The sequence below is a fragment of the Homarus americanus genome, unplaced genomic scaffold (genome assembly GCF_018991925.1).
Source record: "Homarus americanus isolate GMGI-L3 unplaced genomic scaffold, GMGI_Hamer_2.0 scaffold31037, whole genome shotgun sequence".
Lineage (NCBI taxonomy): Eukaryota > Metazoa > Arthropoda > Malacostraca > Decapoda > Nephropidae > Homarus > Homarus americanus.
The window spans coordinates 10,824,020-10,830,072 of NW_024722227.1; the positions used below are offsets into that span (position 1 = coordinate 10,824,020).

The 6,053-nt window shown below is 39.3% G+C and overlaps 1 protein-coding gene across 1 annotated transcript in view; it reads right to left on the reverse strand.

Moving 5' to 3' along the window:
* The window catches only part of LOC121862382 (facilitated trehalose transporter Tret1-like), a 30,161-nt gene extending 24,489 nt beyond the window's left edge, over window positions 1-5,672 (reverse strand). The window contains exon 1 of the mRNA XM_042360647.1: window positions 5,571-5,672. The gene's annotated coding sequence lies outside the window, so the exon portion shown is untranslated. The remainder of the gene's footprint in view (window positions 1-5,570) is intronic.
* Between the last annotated feature and the right edge of the window lie 381 nt (window positions 5,673-6,053).

Below are 6,053 nucleotides of genomic sequence, written 5' to 3' on the forward strand. Positions count from 1 at the left end.
ACAGGAAACAGCGAGAGAGCATTAACGGCACTAAATCCGATTGGCGTAACATCACTAGTGGAGTACCCCAGGGCTCAGTATACTTAGACCATTGCAATTTATTATTTACATAAACGACATAGATAGGCGTAGACAGCAACATAAGTAAACGTGCTGATGGCACTAAAATAGGGCGTGTAATTAAATCTGACGAGGAGTACGCAAACCTACAGGAATATCTAAAGAAAATTTTTGCATGGTCTGAAAAATGACAGATGAAATTTAATGTAGACAAAAGTAAAGTACTTAATCTTTGAGATGCAAACAGAGAAACCAGATACCAGATGAACAACGTTGTTAACAAAAAATCCGACTGTGAGAAAGATTTAGGACTAATGATAAGTAGGAATCTTAAACCAAGTCACCAATGTGTTGCTCGAAACAAGGCTAACAAAGTACTTGGGTTCATACAAAGGAGTGTTAGTTACAAGAATAGCGAGGTTATCCTAAAAGCTACATCTTGCGCTTGTGAGACCTCACTTGGATTACGCAGTTCAGTTCTGGTCACCGTACTTCAGAATGGATATAGAATCCCTAGAAAGAATTCAGAGGAGAATGACAAGACTAATCCCGGGCATTAGGAACCTTGTGTACAAAGACAGGTTTGAGCATCTTAGTTTGCACTCCCTCGATAGACGTAGAGTGAGGGGCGATATGATCGAGGTGTATAAATGTATAACTGGAAGTCAGGGCTAAACAAAGGTGATATAACAAAGGTACTCAAATTATCCAACCAAGAGCGAACTCGTAGCATTGGTTTTGAATTAGACTAATTTTGATTTAGGCGCGAAACAGTGGATAAGTGGAAAAAGTTACCAAACATCATCATTAACTTGAATAAGCTGGAATGCTTCAAACATAGGTTGGATGGATGTATGAGCGATAGGGGTTGGGTGTAAACGGGACTATATCAATTTTAGGACCTCGTTTTTCCCAAATACGGATGTTCGGGTTAGCAGCCCTTCCATCCACCTCTGAATTTCGTCTACATCATTGTACTGTATACCTTATATAAGTTAACGGCCTCGAGAATCTTCCACGTCCATGTTACTTGTTGCGTCTTGCACCAGGACGTGACTCTGTCGGGCTGGCCTGGCTTACGGTACAGAGGGCCTGTGTTTATCCTCACCATTCTTGTTACTTGAGGCTGTCTGAAGGCGCTGCTCTGTTGTGGTGTCTTTATATATATATATATATATATATATATATATATATATATATATATATATATATATATATATATATATATATATATATATATATATATATATATATATATATATATATATACTGTTAATGAACATGATGTATTTCTTTGTGCATGAACCTCTGTCCTGCGTGGCAGTGAGAAGTGATACCACCCTCAGTGTCAAGACCTGACTGAATTACTCAGAATAGGCAAACTGCACTCCAAGCTTTGTCAATAAATTTGTTAAACTAAAAAAAAAGGCGTTTTTACTTTTTATTGAACTCGAGGGGAGGGGAAGGGAGGGGGGTCTAGTCTCTTCCTGTCAGAGATGGAATTTTAACAACAATGCCTCTCAGGGTAGAACGGTACCGCTCTTGCCTCGCAAGCGAGATGTCACGGGTTCGATTCCCGGGCCGGTGGAAAGTTGTTCAGACACACTTCCCAGCCTCCCTTGGTCCCTGTTCACCTAGCAGCCGTAAATCGAAAGTTGCGAATTCGTATTCAGGGACAAGTTGTTGGAACTTCCAATAACTTGCTTAGACATAAACCATTGACTCTTCAGGCTTCTACGCCCTTAACTCATGAGACATAAAGGCAAGCATGAACTTATCATGCTTCCCTGTTGGGCGCTGTAAACGCTTCTGCGCTTCACCTTACACAAGGATGTAGGGGGGTGCCCAATAAAAAGAAAAGAAATACATCTCTCAAGAGTGAAGTTTTTCTTAGAAGAAGGTTTTGGTTAATCACTCTCCTCCAAAATTCAAGTATTTGTTTTGCCCCCATCAAAGGTGGACTTTACGACATATTGACTATTTTTGGATAGAGTCTGTCTCAGTAAGTGACAGACTTGACATTGTAATACCTGTACTGTATTCCTCTTTGGACTAAGATTTTCTCCTTAAAGAACGGACTTTATACAGTATAATTCTCATCATTGGACCGAATATTTATTAATCAGAGACAGACATTGTATCATAAAACTGCGAATATATTAGGAACAGTTTATATTTCTCTCAAAGACGGAATTCGTTGAACCTTGCCAGGAATGATCAGGAAACAACATAATTTATGTGTGATATAAATAGGACTTGTGTTTTACTCAGTTAGCCTTGTGTTCGTGAATCACTAAAGTGCTATCAAGTTAAGGCCAATAAGACCAAAGCCACCACTTCACCACTGATCGGCTCGTTAGCCGCTACCTGGATTCCTCTCTCCCTGCAGGCACTGTAACTAGCGCAAACTTCTTTATGTTAGGCACTCCACTGATAGTCTGGCCTGGACTCTGACCCTGTACAGCCAAGGAATTATAAAAGGCACAAAATTAGCCAAAATATAAATTATAGGGGAGCCAACATATAGGTCCAACATACCTAAAATATAAATTATTGATAAAAAATAATTTGATTTTTTTTGCATATTTTGACATGTTTGTGTAAAAAAAATCGTGTATTCATATTCATGAAGCAAACGTACGGTACCTACAGCGGCACAGAAAAAACTCAATGACCTAAGAAAGAAACTTGCAATTCAATCAAATTAAACTGAAAGCAGAAGCACAAGAAACACGAAGAAATAAAAGAGCCAGCTAAGGGTTAAAAATATTCAAACATACCTCACACACCGTCCTCTAGACCTTCCTCCGTAACCTACTGTAAGCTCAAGAACACCCACTACATGTATGGTCTGTTAAAAACATATTGACGTCTCTCTAAAGAAACCTTGTCCTGCTTTGTGCCTAGAGTTATATATCCTGTCTATAAGAGCCCAGAGCAGTAGGTAGCCCTGGTGAAGTATAAATCCCGCTGAACTCAACCTCACACCCACACACCAACACGCACCCACACACACCCACACACACCCTTACATACCTTCACACCCTTACATACCCTCACACTCATACTCCAGAGGAAAAATACTTTCTTAAGCAACTCCCACATGTTTCAAGTTTCACCTGAGCGTTGTGATAGATCATTTACTGAATGCGGGAATTATAAAACTGTACCTTTGAATACAAATCTCAAGTACATCCCAGTCTGGATTACTGTATACAGGCATGGAAAACCTACCTTCAGAAAGACCTATGGAACAGTCTACCAGCCCAAGCTATGGAATCAAGAACAGTAGTGGGCTTCAAAATAGCACTTGACAAATTATAAAGAACAATTGAGGATCCTATATAGGCTACTGGCCTCCTTCCGTCGACATGGCCACCTTTTGTGGGTGGCCATTAGATAGATAGAGTCAACTTTTCACGCCAAAAAGTCTTAAAACTTCCCCCACCTTTTTTAAAATTTAATGCTTGTATCATGCTCGGGTAGTTGATGATGTCACACGAGGCATCAGAGCTGAGGCTGATTAAGGACTTCATGATATCACATGTTAAAAGAGAACCGAGGAAAAATATTTTTCTATGTAATGCTCACAGAATACTGGTTCGATGTTTGTGATATAATGCCAAAATAATAATTAAAGTAATATATTATCAGAATTTAGGTATATATAAATGCGTGAGTGAGATTTAACCAGATCTCTGACGACATCATTTGAAGGAGGAACAGAAAGGTGGCTTGTTATGTGCACAATATGTCATGAATAATATGTTTTTTTTAATTCAAACTCCATATGTCAAATATATAAAAGTTGTGTTTAAATCAAGAACAATCACATAGATAATATTATTTAAGTATGAAATACAATTTCTTTTCAGAAGACGTAATATTATTTTTTTTAAAACAAACCTCTTGCCAATCACTTGAATGTCATATCAGAGACCTGTCGCCAGACTCCACAGCAATCATATGCATTCATAGCAATGTAGCATCCTCACTTTTACAGTTCAACTGTCATGGGGATGTACAGTACAGTACCGGTATGTGTATGGTTAATACAATATTGAATGTTCAGTTTGATATTTTAAGATATTATTTATTACTTAATTCCAAATAAAATTTGCATAATATAAATTGCTAAAACAAAATTTATATATTTTACTGTAATGAAGTTAATTTCATTGATTCCGTCATCATATATTGTTGGCCTTTGTTAAATATTTACAATCATTTTTAATATTGTCGCGTCGAGGGCTGGAACTGTGCCACGAAGAAAACAACATTTTCATCAGTTTTATTGGAAATACTAACGACGAACAACAACACTAAAAAACTAAAATTATTTGGAATTTACTGCCAACACAATGGTCAACCTTAACCTCACTTCCACCGGCACATCAGTTCCTGCCATCCCATACAATTGAGGACGCCCTTCAACTCCTCTAGGAGGCTTAAACTTTCCTTAAAAGTAATCCATGCTTCCCTTATAGGTTTATCCAAAACACGTGACTGATGTTTTTATATCATACTGACTGTCACTATTTACAAGCTTATCATCTTCACCACTTCTCAGCTTACTAGCCGGAAGAGCTATTCCAGTATTAATACAGTAGGGCACTGGTACTCCAGGAAAAATCTTGCGAATATTCTGTCGAGTCATAAAGGAGAACACCTTTCTCACTTCCAGTCCAAGCGTGGATCAAACCCGAATAACAGTGGTGAAAGGAAAGTGCACTACCGCTGTACCATAGAGATCCTCTTTGACCAAGTCACGTATTCAAATACCTTCGACGACACCCATCCTATTCAAACAGTTCAGTTATCTTTTTGCTCCAATTTCACTTATACAAAATTTCACTCGAATCCAGCTCATACGTGATGGTCAGTATACACTGTTATTCCTAATTTACTCTTTCTCGGTCACCACTGAGTCGCCAGCCTTATTACCCAGTGACAGCGTGTGGTCGGACACGCTATGCCAAATATTTACATTCATTTATTTAATATCTAGTTTCTTTATAGATATGTGAAGACGTCGTTCTTTGGCTATATTTATCTGGATATGGAACAATGCTTATCAATGATTAAATTACTTTTAGGTGAATATCATTTCACTGAGTTCGAATATCTAATCAGGAGAGAGGGCTTATTATCTGTCCTCTTCAACGTAGAAGGATGATCACATTTTCTCTCCGCAGGCAAGCATTGGACTAAAGCACCACACAATATAGTGACCTGAGTAAACCTGACTTCCATCAAACATTAAAGACATGACCATTGTTAAACACACAAAGTAGAAACTTCAGTTACAGTACTCATTAAGGTTTACCACATCTTCAAATACACTTACGAGACGCTGCTCTCAGACTCACCAAGCATAGGGAGTAGACCAAGACCTCTATACACGTAAATGCAGACACTTTGATTTCCAACAACATTGATGATGATGCCATGCATAAGCACCAAAAAAGCTGAAGATCTACAGTACAGCACAAAGAAAGGGTTGGACTAACCTTCGGCACTCAGAGATGGTGGTGGTCCTGACTCCCAAGACCAAAAGGAAGCTGACCAGAGCTTAGATCATGAGGTAAGATACTGGGAGCCACCTCAAGGCGCAACCACACAGACTAACAGTCAGTAATCCAGGAAAATGCTGAGTCAACATCACATGAGCATCTTACAAAGACTCCTCTTCTGTGTGGGTCACGCGCGCCTGTCTGCCCACACCACCTGATGCTGCCTCAACCTCACATGAATCTCCAGCCTCGCCCCCAGCCACTGACCACTTGTAATAAATAACCACAAACCTACTGACTCACAACCCCACCCAGCTATTTTGAGTGACTCACAACCCTACCCTGCTGTTCTGAGTGACTCAACCCCACCCCACACAATTGCTCAAGGTATTGGATATTTGGACCCATATTCTGGAACGGGGTGGTAATATCAACAATATTTGCCTAGATTTTGCCAAGGCTTTCGACAGTGTACCCCAC